The sequence below is a fragment of the Calonectris borealis genome, chromosome 4, assembly GCF_964195595.1.
Source record: "Calonectris borealis chromosome 4, bCalBor7.hap1.2, whole genome shotgun sequence".
In the NCBI taxonomy this organism is placed as follows: Eukaryota; Metazoa; Chordata; class Aves; order Procellariiformes; family Procellariidae; genus Calonectris; species Calonectris borealis.
Window position 1 is genome coordinate 23,092,956 of NC_134315.1, and position 14,573 is coordinate 23,107,528.

Below are 14,573 nucleotides of genomic sequence, written 5' to 3' on the forward strand. Positions count from 1 at the left end.
TTGAATTTTATTTTTTTTTACTTCTCTCTTCTTTCTGAAATTTATACATTCAAATTTTCTGCCTAAATCAGCTGAAGACTGAAATTTGCAGTTCCTTGACTGCAGTTCCCTGACTGAGTCTCTGAAGGAAGGACTAGTACAGCTACAAAGACAATGGTACTTGCAAGCTCCACTGTCAAATATTAATTATTTTTATTTGCACCTTGTTCATAGTTTATTAAAAAAAAAACGAAAATTATGAAGCTCCACTTTTGAAGACCCTGCTATTTGCAGCTGATGTTGGTTTGTCATTTATGCTGTCAAATTCGCATGTTATCTGTACTGAAAAGACAAACTGCTGCCAGGTCTAACCACATTCCACAAAATACCACTTAACTATAATGCCGACCAAAAGGATACTGAAAAGCAGAATTAACTTTAAGAAGTTTCGTTATCATTCAGTAATAAGATGTACTAATAGAATAGAGGGTTTTCAGGGTTTCCAAATTTGCTGTTCCTTTTAGTTCCTTGAAACTGGATCGGCAGAGGCTGGAAGTTTTTTGGCTATGACATATAACCTAGGCATGAAGATTGCATACCCCTTGAAAGTGAAGTTCTGAACTTACTTTTTTTTTTAGGAATTCAAAGAGTAGCTGAGTTCACACAGTCTTATTGAATGGACAATCCATTCTACATTCCTTTAAGGGACTGAGGGAATGAATGAACAGAATAAAAATAGGAACCTTCTTAAGGCATAGCAAAGAGTTTCTGGGAAACTGAAATATCAGTATACTGATTTACTAGCTTGATTCAAATTTTAAAGTATTATAGTAGATGAAGAAGTTTCATCTGTGTGAAATTCACTGCACTGCTGCAGCAATAATTCATGATACGTGGCTTAGCATTTTAAGTATATACCAACTTTAAGTATATACCAACCAATGTGTTCTGGAATTACCCCCTAGGAGGACGTAATAAGTAACTTATAAGGCATATCCACAATACTCATCAGTGATTGTATCACCTTCTATTCCTTTCCTGGCAAGTGGCTGGGTTTACCAAGGAGCAAAATTCTAGCATATGGAGAGACACCATATGACATGGGACATGGTGTAGTGGGCATGGTGTGTTGGGTTGACGGTTGGACACGATGATCTTAGAGGTCTTTTCCAACCTGTATGATTCTATGATTCTATGATTCTATGACACGTATGTACTAGTCCAGACATAGATATTCAACCTCATCTCTGCATTGCAACATGTCTGCAGTTACCTTCCAGTACTGCTTCCCTCTGTAGCTACTGAAATATCCTACTTGGATAATGACAGCATACATTTATTTTTCATTATTATTACTGCTACTAATATTATTTCCTACCTCTAACATATATTATATTGTTTTACTTACAAAGGGAGGTGAAAGAAACTATTGAGTATCTCTTCCTCTAAGTCTGATTCAAATTATTAATTTGATTCTGTATGAATTTATTTTACATTTTATTAATATGTACTGTTTTATTCTTCATTTGAACTTTACATCCAGCATTCTGTCATAATATTCCCTTTGGAAGTTGTTGCTTTTCTTCTCCCACCCCTTGATTTTACACATTCTCTAGCTCTAATTTTTGCTTACTCTTTTTGGTGATGTGTTGCATCACCACCATTCACTTTGAAAATTCTGTTTTCTGCTTTATTGGATATTCATCTTCTCAAGAAGGGCATAGTACATGGAAAAGTTGAAAACTTTACTATGCCTTGCATACCACTTTGTGACTCTTTTCTGTACCTTTCCTCATGATCACTTAAATTAATACTGAGGAGCGCTCTCAAGTCAAGGGATCTCAAAAAGAGTGCTCATCTATGTATTCAGTATAAGTCAGTTATTTAATTTCCTTGCTGAAACAATCACAATAAACCATTGTCTTTCACAGGGGGGGAAAAAAAAAAAAAGATCGTTTCAAAAGATGTGCTGTCAAATTAGAATTACTTGTATTGAAAACTTTGATTGTAAAAATCAGTGTTATTGCTTCCTTTTAGGTTTATATTCACTGGAAACATGACATCTGAAAGAAAATGCCTTCTTTTTAAAATCCAATCTTTTTAACAAAGGAATGATAGTTAAAAACATTTTGGACAGAACTAGAAGCTGAAGTATATACATAAAAGGAAATAAACTTGTATTTATTTGTAATGAAAAGAAATGTGATCTTCTAATGCTAAAGTTGTAAGTAATTATATATGACTAAACTACAAAAACATAAAATAAAATGCAGTCAAAATATAGGATCCATGGATCTCATCAGGGTGGTAAAAATCATGAGAATTCTTGCAAATCGAAATTATATTGACCTGAATTTTTCTGCTGACGTAATTTATTCTTTTTCATTTTGCCTGTTAGAGCCAAACACTTGTAGCTATGTGTAGCCCTAGAGCCAAAAAGAATGCACAGCTCGTGTAATACGGTAAGTGCTATCTCCAGTCAGGAAGTCCCTCCTGTGATATTTAAGTGCCAAAAAAAGATGATCTGCTAAGTGAAGACAAGTACATAGAATTCCTGAGTATCTGAAACTGCCAACAAGACAAATTGTTTTTATAGTAAGTGCCTAAGAAACCCATTAGTACCACTTCCACTTGGAAGCCAAAATGAATGCAACATAAGAGCACAGTCTGTTTGGAATGCAAGCCTATGGCAGACTGAAATTGTTGGCACCTGCAGCACAAAGGAGGAAATTGAGAAAAGTTGTCCTGGGTGTGGAGATAACTAATTCAGTACTATTAAAGTGAGCTGCATCTGTGGCTGGATTGAGTTTTACAAATACACACAGAGGCACCGGATCCTTCAAGCTGCACAGCAGGAGACCAGTACTCAAAACCATATATTCTGAAATTCTACCCTTTTCCGTATGCAACATATTTTCAAATGAATGAATGTCAGGGTACAACAAACTCATTCAGCTTCACTGGATAAATACCTTTGCCTGATTGATGTCTCTGATAATGAGGTCAGTCCAGAAATGGATAACACTAAACAATGAGAAAACCTCCTATTCCTCTTTGGTTTATGTTTCACCTAGCCTTCACAGTGATTTTATCTATGGACTGTCATTCACATTATTCCTGATACTTAACAGTTAATTAGAAGTGAAAATTGGAGACATTATTTTTTAGATAACTTTCAACTATCTTCAGTTTTAACTGTCTGAAAAAAAAACCCACACTCAAATTGTTCTCTATTTATTTATGTATCTTTTTGCAAAGGTCCTAGGTCACTTGGATAGATAACTTTTATATAAATTCAATTATCATTGCTGCTGTTTCAGCTGGTTTTGCTGACAGCTAAGAAGGATGTGATATTTTGTGTGTTTACATTGAAAAGTTATCTTCACAACTAAAAGGGTAAAAAAAATCAAGTTTCACCCTACAGGTTTTTTCTCATTAAAAAAAAAAAATCTCTGTTGAAGGATCAGGCCTTTTAGAGAGTTTAATTTGTTTGTTTGTTTTCTCATTATAAGTTTATCACCCAACACAGTTTCGAAAGAACTGGAAATCCCCTAAGTCTGTGACTTTCAATTTTGCATTCCTGGTGTGAAAAAAATCCAAAATAATCTGGAAGGATCAAATTAATGTATCTTTTAGGTTTTTCCTTTATAAATTAATCAATATTGACAACATGTCCACTAAAATAATGTTTGTGCTAGATTTTTACTAATGTTAAGCAAATTCATTATTTCTCTTAAGCTTATAGCAAAGTTCTTGCTCGGTTCAGTAGGACATGATTACATCGTTTCTGTATATTTTCATGGAATAACAGGTCTTTCACAACGTCCAACAGATGATTCAGAATTTGATAAAGAATAAAAAATGGAGCAATAGGCAGACATTTTCTCTGCGAAAGAGGAAAAACGTTATATACTCATTCAATGAAAACATGGAAGAAAGCCCAGCTAAAACTTCTCGAGATATATATATCTCTCTCTCTCTCCATATATCCATTTTGAGCACATATACATTTCATAATTTTTAAAGAGTTTACTTGTCTACAGATGTGGAAGAAAGGAAGTAATATTCTATTTCACAGATTGTAAGGCTGAAGCAGAGAACATTACCGACCTTCTACAAGTCACGGAGCAAATCTCCAGTAAAGCCTAGAATACAATCTACTTCTTTAAGTCGTGATATATAGATATCTCTCTCTCACTATATAGAGAGAGATAGATATGATACATATATCTATATATATAGATATATTTTTATATCAGTAAGTTTTAGCTGGGCTTTGTTTCTCATATACTATGAAATGTATAGGCTTTTACGTTTATATATATACATATTCATAACTACACTGCTAACATAATACCATTTTTTTAATCAATGTATATTTTTTCATGGCTTTACAGCCAATGCCTTCTCAAAGTGTTACTCACTCTTCAAAAAACAAGCATGAACACTAAACGATATAGTCAGTCAATAGTGTGTGGAGGAAGCCTGTACTGCAAGTAGCATATTTGCAGGACTAACTCCTTGATTTTGTTGCCTATCTGTCAAGAGATATTAAACTAGAAAGATCCACACAACCACACCAGAACATACAGGTAGGGATCGTTTGCTCAAGGATCTTCCTAGTTGCCTTGTCTGCCACCTAGTGTCAAGCAAGCTGATCATTTTGAGACTGTAGGGGTTTTTTAATATTTATTTGCTGGTTATGAATCAGTTGGAGATTCACATTGAAGGAGACTTCTAAGATTCAAGATAATATTAAATGCAAAACAAAAAATACATTGGGTTTGATCCACCATCTTCTGAAGCTGATATTTAATATTCCAAATATGAATTTTGAAAGGACAAAAAAAGGAAGAGGTTAAAAAATATCAGTCAACACGATTTTCAGGCTAATTACAAAATATACAAGTGACAAAAAGGGGTTTATAGGCATGTTAAAATCTAAGTAGACAATTTTAAAGCTGTTGAACACTCATAAATCTCATTGGTTTCACGAGATTTATGCAGAACATGTCTATTTCAGAATAGGAGAAAATAATGATCTGTGAGGAAGATCTACAGTGGGAGTTCTTATTTAGTAACTTCTATTTTATTTCAGGGTTAATCAGATCTGATTACTTTTAAGATGTATTTTAAATATTGCACAAGGATTAAAATATCTATTCCATGGCTGCCTGCAAAAGTGGCCTTGATGACTCTGGTCCCTATTCCTGTAACAAAACATATGTCCCCAGTATTTATTATATACATGATCTGGTCTCACCTACTGATTAATTATGAAGAGTTTTGGACGTTGATCATCTCACAGCCTAGGCACTGAGCTCTACAATGCCTAAGCCTCTCCCAGGTTTAAAGGGTCTTTGTCTTTTTTCTCTTAAAACTTGTATTTTCTGTCTTTCTCTTGTCCCCATCCAGTCTTTAGAAAACTTTTTCCAAAACTTGTCTTTTGGGAAGCCCTGAAAAGTTGAGGAAAGAGCAGCATCTTTAGTCAGAAAACGGCTCAAGAGTGTTCAGCTGCAATGTCTAAAGAGCTTTCTCTTCCTCTGCAGCAGGCAGCTGCAGAAATTGATCTTCATCTGATAGAAGGTGCCCAGTACAGAAAGCTAGATATGTTTTCTTTGACCAAAGAAGGATGTCCTTTGGTTTGCACATGCCAAAATAGCAACCATCTTCTGTTTTTCATCAGATCATTCTAATAAGTTCATGAAGAGATAAATTGAATCTTTTGTCATGATATGTGACTAAGCTACCCAAAACACTTCATTCAGATTTTTCTGAAAGCATCCTTTTCAAAGGACTGGGCCTCCGCTTGTTACTTTTGTGTCAGAAGTCTATAGTGCAAACATTCTTTAACTAAGCTTCCAATATATACCTCTTAGGCTTCTAAACACAGAATCAGCCAACCTCAGGACTTGACACCTGTAAAAATTTCCCCTTGTAAGTCTGCAAGCAGTATGAGTATCCAAAGATTAGAATGCATCTTTCTGAAAACAAAATGTGATTTATTTGCACACAGAAGGGGTATTCACCAATGAAAAAAATGCATATGCATACTCTTCTGCCTGTGCTTGGCATTTCCTTCGCATCTAGATGAAGACACAATTAGCCCTGTCTCCATTTTGGTCTGCTGTTAGACCCATTTTCCTGCTATGTTTCTCAGCTGTATTTGCCATCCATCTGACCGATTCAGACGATAGTCATTGACAACTCCCCCATGTCCCATCCTGTAGGATAGAGTGAGCCTTTTGTTTTGGGCTTTATTTTTAACTGCTATAAAGTGGTGAAATCATAGAGTCAGCTTTCTACAGCTATTATAGTGGCTTTTGTGTTCAGATGATTGTCAGTCTATCTGGTCCTCAGTCAATCCTTACAATGCTTTACATGTTTCCAGATTTTCTACATTATGTGTGAAATGCCATAGGACAAACAAATGGTGGTATAATAAAATATTATTTAACATCAACAAGTGTGTGCTAATTGCCATTACAATTAACAACTGAGAGTAACCTTCCCAAGCTAAATTACTACAGAATTTATTCTATTTTGTTCAAAAGTTCTTCTCAAGAAAGAGTAATACAACATTAATTAGAGTAATGAATTTGTCTAATTAAACAGTGACAATTCAATATAATGAGAAGATAATTACATATATAGGTAAATATAACACAATTAAAAATAGTGAAACCAGTATGGTGGCAATAAATGTTACTTTGAGGATCTCTAAGCATGAAACATTGGCTTACCAACAAGATAACATATGGATCCAAACAATGTGTAGCCCTCTTAAGGAAAGTACTCTTTTACGAGATTTTATTGCTATCTGACTTGAAAAAAGAACTTAAAATATTCAGTCATCAGCAGAGGATATACATATTTCATGTTTAAAAGTAAACTAACCATAGTATTGAAGTACTTCAAAAAGATCTTATTCCACCACAGGCTTCATTTTTTTCTTAGTTGACAATAATTGCAATAATTGCAATTGACCAGTAATAATTGGCACCCACAACAAAGTCAAAAGCAAGGGTGAGACAGATTAAAATTATTTCTGTTGAGTTCAAGTAGGCAAAGCAGTTGTCTGTGTGCTGTTAAAATCAATGTGGCTAAACCCTGGACTGAATTATGCAATGTTCGTAGAAAAGGATGTTTGCAAGCATGACTTCAATGATCTTTGCCTGACTACACAGTGTTGTGCTAGTTCACATAAGTAAGAATAGTTATGAATACCTCATAACACAAAATATAGCTTCATTAGCCCAGCAAGAGCACAGCCATGACTTTGCAGCTTTTGGTTTAGATTTAGTTTGTGTCTGTACAAATTTAAAGTATGTGTATGGAGGTATTTGCAATCCTCTGCAAAAGGTTTCACAGACATGCCTCAGGAATGGTTTTATTTACCTGTTTAATGAGAGAGTGGCTTTTCCTATCCAAATTCCAATAGCACTGCATTTTTGCAAATTCTAAAATCAAATTATTCTAAATGAGAAAATAAGGATACACCCCCAAAGAAGACATACAGGGTACATTTGTTTAAAAGTTCTCCCTCTGAGCCTTCCTTTTTTCTTTTCTTTTCCATTTTAACTACCATTAACAAAAGGAAATTAATATAGGAAAAGGAAACGATTAATGTTGTTTTAATTATTTGCCTTTAACCCAAGAAAGTAAGAAAATTCAAAGATAAGGCTTCCAATTAATCTTTAGCTTGTAACATAAAAGTGCTGATTTCAAGCCTTAACAACGTTGCAATTATGAAGGCACAGGGGGAATGTACTGTGGACATAGTCAAAGTTTTAATCATAAATATGTCTGGCTCTTGTGAATTTATTAGAGCTTTAAAATTTAACATCATCTTTGTGTGTGATATAAACATATGTGTTCTTGACCCACTTCAGAAAACAACCACAAGTGGAATACCATTTGCATTAATCATTCAAGAGCTTTGCAAAAAGATTGCATCTCAAGAGATGATTTTTCCACTATTCGGCTTGGTTTCGTTACTTTTAACGTATGTTGAATTGCAGCTGCTTGTTGTTCAGAGCATTGGCTTTAGAACTTATTCCCATTATTTCATTCCAAAGGTATACCGTGTCACTTAATATCCTGAAGAGAAAAACTAATTTCTATGTAATTATAGTTTTACCCTGACAACTACAAAAATTTCATTGTAAACTAATACCTTGCAAATGAAATTCTGTTTTCACCCTTTAATCACTATGTAATAAGACTGCAAAGGAGATGTTTGTACGGTGTTGAAATATTAAATAGATGCAACAACAATTTTTCACATATTTCACTGGATTTTTTATTTAATTTTTTATGGGAATAGGGATCCACACTAGTGGCTCTCCTTGCAAAACTAAAACCTAAGATTATTATGTATTTGTAGAAATTAGTTTTTCTATCCATGATATAACATTATGTTATGTTGGAAATATTCTGTGACTGTTATTGGCACTAAAAAGACAGTAGCATTTAAGGAATCGTAGTAAATTAAGCCTTGAAGCCATCTATCTGGATATTAGACTTAGCAAAATTTAGCATTGCTATACCACAGTTTCTTCATGGATCTAGCGCTGAAATCCATTACTCATGAGGAGCAGATTTAAATCAATGTTGAACATTTTAAAATCCATACTTTAAGTTTACCTGTCTGTGCAATAATAAGTGTAAGGAGATTGAAAAATATTGATAGGTGTACGTTTGTGCTCAACCTTAGGAAGCTGCATGATCCTTGATACCTCAACACCTATGTCAGATAAGGAAGATATCCTTGATTCTTGAACTGGATATTAATTTCATTTTTTTACTTAATAGAAAATTAGATACAAATCTAAGCTTGTAAGAGCTTAATCAGCATTAATGTTTCTGGATACTTCCTGGCCTAAGATATTTTCTACAGACACTTATTAGCCTGCTAAATAATGACATTTTGATCCTTGATTTTCTTTGGAAACAAAGTGGGACAAGTCCATTTTATTTTTCTGGAAAATTATAACTATGTATATTGTGTTGCTAGTGTTAAAATAGTCTCGACACCTTTTCTTTGAAAGGCTATAGCACCTGCTTATTTTGGAACAGGGTCTTGGAATTTGGGAGGAGGAATGTGGCTTTGTGGCAAAGATATAAATCTGAAAACAGATTCTGCCAAGTCTGGAAAAGTCATAAGCATGCAAGAATCACTGTTTGTGCTGCTGAGTACTTGATAGTGTTTACCTAATAAGTTTCTGAATATTTTTTCCTTCAATAAATATGCTCTTACCACAGCTCCAAGTGTGATCAGGCTATGCATACACCAAAAGATGTAGGAAATGGGAAATGAACATCCAGCTCAGAGGTAGAAGAGAACAGGGGGATTTTTCCTACTCTCAGCTGCTCTGGATTAAGCCCCAATGCTTCAATTAAAAGATGAGAATCTGCTTCTCCTGTACCTGACTTACCATCCACGTATGATAAAAAGAAATTATGAAAGATTAACCCCTTCGATTCAAATATGTAGGGGATTTGGCCTAGAGAAGACATTGGACTCCTACAAAGTCTTCCATGACTATTAGTGTAAGTGGGGACAGGAACAATTGACTGAGAATTCGTGGTGGGCTCACCCTGGCCAACAGTGAAGCCCCCACCCAGTCATCCACTCTCCCACCCCAGCAGGACAGGGGAGAGAATCAGAAGGGGGAAAAAATGAGAAAAATCTTGTGCGTCATGATAAGGACAATTTAATAAGTGAAGAAAAGAAAGAAAAGGAAAAAAAAAACAAGTGGTGCAAAGGCAGTCACTTGCCACCTCCCACCAACAGACCAGTGCCCAGCCAGTTTCCAGGCGACAGCTACCTTGGAAAAACTACTCCCCACCCGCTAGTTTTATTGCTGAGCATGACGTCATATGGCATGGAATATTCCTTTGGTCAGCTGGGGTCAGCTGTACTGGTTTTGTCCTCTCCCAACCTCTTGCCCAGCTCGAGCCCACTCCCGGGGGGAGCAGAGTGAGAAACAGAGAAGTCCCTGACATTGTGCAAGCAGTGCTCAGCAATTGCTAAAACACTGGTGTATTATCAACACAGTTTTGGTTACAGATCTAAAACATGGCACCATATGGGATGCTATGAAGAAAATTGACTCCATCCCAATCAGGCCTAATACACAATTGTACCTGTCTGACTGGAAACTGCAGCGGAGGAAAACCAGAAACAGCAGGGAACTGGAACAGGTTGAACAGGGAGGCTCTTCAATATACAAAATGAATAGAGCTCATTTTTTGTATCTCAACTGAATGACCTAAAGATTTATTTACTGACGACCAATCATTTTTCTTCTTTATTTTATTTTTTTCTGAAGGGAAAATTATTCATTTACATATTGGCTTTTCTGGATTAATTGAATGTTTCACAAATACATTTTAGTATAATTTCACAACACCTGTGTGAGGCAATGGAAGGTCAGGGGCAGTTGTCAGGTAGGGAAAAGAAACACAAAATTTAAGAACCATCTATAAATTTAGGGTAATCAGATCTGATATTCATTACATGAATTTCAGAGTGCTTTGTATTATCTGGTATTTCACATATTCAAAACAGATCTCATTTCAGTTGCAGCTGAGTGTCCTCAGCAGTACAGATTTCAAGATCTCTAGATAGGCTGTAACTAAAAAATTTAGTTTAAATTATTTTCCTATCACAACAAAAAAAATCCCATGTCAGAGACAAAAGGTATAATTGCAGTAGCCTAAGGAAATATCCGCTTTTATTCTTCATTTTCGATATGTTCAATCTTGAAATGAAATCATGCAGCTTTGTTTTAAAATATGAAACATGAGCCATCTGAAGGTAAAAACTTATGAACTAAACTAATCTACGTTATATTTCTTCAGTGGAGAATAAATGGAGTGGTGTCTGACATCTCCTGTTTAAATAACATCGTGGAAATCACTAAAAGCCCCATAGATGGTCATTCAACACCAAAGTATGAGGGATGCTGCAATAGTTTGTCTTTTCTAAGTAGAAAGACTCAGAGTGCACCACATGGTGCAAGATCTTTTGGAGCTGAAAAGAATAAGAGCTGCCCTGCTGCATGCTGGTAGTATGAATATAGCACAGCTGGCCTGGTCAAGATATTCCCATGAAGGCTATGAAGTGCTGCCAGACATGTTAGCCACTCATACAGCTGCTTTGTACTGAAGGCACAACACTGTTTTTTTTTTTTCCCACATTCAAAGAAAATGTGGCTCCCTGAATTAGCATCTTTTTTCTTCTCTAGTCAGCGTCATGTTTTCTTATGTTACCATCTTATGTTACCATCAGTGAAACTGTGCAATGGTATTAATAGAAAAACACCAGTTTTATCCTGGAGTTACTATTAAACCAAAAAGTTGGTACATTGTGAACATAATTTCTAGCTCTCATGTTGATTTGCATCTCTTAAAAAATAGTTGTTCGAGTAACAAGAATCAGTTGTACTAAACCCCAAATTCACTTTACCTAATATTATCAGCTAAGCCTTTGAAAGAACATTAGAAGCACCTGTATTTTAAATTGCAGCTGATAAAACAGCAACACTCTTGCTGAAGATAATGACCTAAAAAGGGATAACATCACAGTAGAATCAGACAGTGCCATTCAATTGTCTGTTCTGCCATTTGTAAAGAAATGTGTTATTATTTCTTGATTTAAGATTATGAAGAACACTGCTAAGGTAATATTCACTTCTTTTGGAAAGGTAATAGTCACTTTTGGAAAGCTTTTCATGCACAGAATCAGATAAACAAGATGCTATCTTCTGATACTGCTGAAAACCTATTGAACACAACAAATTCCTTTTGTCTTTTTAAAAAGTCAAACAGTAAGCTTTCTCACACTATAAGCATGTTAGCATGTGATTCAAGATCCAAAACTCAAGCCATAAATATAGGTCTCATTGAGTTTTAAGATAACTGAAAGAAGAAAGAAATTGCCTAGCATTGTCAATGCTGAAACAGCAGAAAATAGGACAAATGTACCATTTATTGAAAAGAATTTTTTCATAACAAAGAAAAAAGGTAGCCAGCTACTTTGAAGAAAACAATCATCTATAACTGGTTCAAGGTACATACTGATTTTGAAAGTCTATAGCTTTAGACAGCAAATGTAATCCTTTTCAATACTTAGAGAGGAGTTATATACTCTATTTATAAAAGATTAACTTATTAATATTTAAAGAAGAAAAACAAAGGAAAAAACTAAAGTAAATTTCCTATGAAATTGTTCAGTATGTGTATATCGTCCGGGTAGGTGGTTGTACTTGAATATATGATGTTTCTTTACACTTATACATGAAGTATAATAGCAAAAAGTCACTAGAGCTATAAAACAGAAAAGAAAAGCCCAGACTTCAGGTTTAACTAAGACCATGATTTTTTTCTTATACTGAGAAGAAAATAATGGCACGAATTAAATCCTTTTTCTTTCCTGTTCTTCAGAGAACTGATAATCAGAAATGTTGAAGCAATTTTCTTTTGCACACTACAGGTTAGTGTTGAGTGAAATACACACTGCTGAGGGGAAAATGATTCAAATTTCATGGAGCTTTTACCAACATTTGACCAAGTCAATGGTAGTTTTGTCTATTAAAATGCACTTAAATAGCATATGTTATTTCTTCAAAAAGCTAAGTGTTTTCTTCTAATCTTTGAGGTATTTTAAGCATGGATACAGATAAGTTTTAGCAAATGATAATTTTTCCTTCTCCCTGATAAGAACTGGTTTTGATTTTCAGATGAGAGACAGATAGCTGCACTTACTACTCTTTGTTTTAAGAAAAACAGAGATGTCACATATTAACATCAGAAAAGTGTCTGGTATAACCCTTGCAGAATACTGAAATATTTCCTAGCTTTTTAAAGAAAATCAAGAAATGAAGTATTATGCTATCATTAAAGGCTTTGTCCTATGGCTATGAAAGTTGAAAGGATCATTGTTCTCAAAGTTCAACCTCAAATTACTTTCAAAAGGAAATAAGGGAAGAACAAAGAAAATTAAAAAAGAGGCTGGAGGCCAGGATGACTGCTTTAAACTGATAGATGTAAATTCTAGGTGGCTATGTCTGTGGGAGAGGTGAGGAAAAATCCAGTTGTCAGAAAAAACAGGGCTTAAATTCCCTACTTCATCAATGAAGGAGCGGTGGCATTTCTGAAAATCCCCATCACGCCCATATTAAGTTCAAAAAAATCTCAGTGGTGTGATCTACTATATCTAAGTTAGGTGGCTACCTTTTTCCATTAGGCAATTCTTTCCGCTCAAGACCTAATCTGTCTCAGCTTCTTCTGAGATGGATACCTAAGGGTATCTCTTTTAAAGGAGATGCAGCAGGGGTTTTTTACCTTCTGCTTAATACTTTATGTTACAGCACTTTCCTAGGAATTTGGAAAGGTGGGTTCTGTGACTGCTTCAGCTGCAATGGAATTAAACTTATATCTTAAGGAAATACTGAAAGGTCTGAAAGGGAAAGAAGCCTGCCACTTAAAGCTATCTCTTTTTTTCTTTTTTTTTTTTCTTTTTTGTATAGCCAGAAATGCAAAATCCCTGAGGACAGAACAGAATAAGAGGGAGCTGGACTCTCGTCTGGGAAGGATTAAAACTGAAGAAACTGAAGCCTGCATCCTATTCATTGTAATACATATTTATATTGTATTAGGCCACCACTGAAAGAAAATAATGGCACCATTAGCTGAGAGCAGACCCTCCTATATGAGAGTATTTAACCATGTGGAGTCAAATAGCTTCTGTTTCTTTCAGTACCATGCTGCTTTACAGTTCAGTAGAAATGCAAAGGTAGCTTTCCAGAATTTAGAAGGCAAGAATTTTTTCTCTCTCAAGATGATTAAAACCTAAAAAGGAAACTTTCTCTGACAAGTACTGCAAGCAGCAAGCAATTGTGAAGTAGCTGAACAGCACTACAAGCTAAATGATCAGCATTATGGCTGTTTTTTCAGAACGCCCTTGTGGATCTCTGTGCCTGTTTAGCTGTGCCTTACTCAAGCAGAGACATAAGTATGAAACAGACAATTATGTACCCAAAATAAATACCTCTAAAAATGTGTGAAAGCATTCAAGATGTCAACTAATCCTTTAGATGCCTATAAGCTTAGGCAGGGCTGTAAAAGGATACATATGGACAGCTGTTTAGAAATTAGGTAGGACTTCAGGTGCCCTTGATAAGATTTCAGCAGAACCAACAGCATTCAGAAACTCACTGATTTGTTTCAAAGGTATTTTTAGAACCAAGAAAGTAACTTGAACCAGGAGATTAGGTTATCTTTCAGATCAAGTATATCTAACTCATACTGTACAGTGAAAAGTTAGGCAAACAAGGACAGAAGGAAAGAAGGAATAATGCAGCCCTTGGAAAAAGGAGAATGATTTTATGCATGTTTTAATGGGTTTTGGGTAGCTACTTTTTCATCTGCCTATGACTCTACTATGACTGAATTTTTCTAATTCTTTCATCTTTCATTTGATTAAAAAATAGCACTAATGCATAAGGCAATGGAAAATGGGACACAGTCCTCAATCACTTATATTTCATTGAGTTAGGTTACAAAATGAATGACAAAAATTTAAAGGT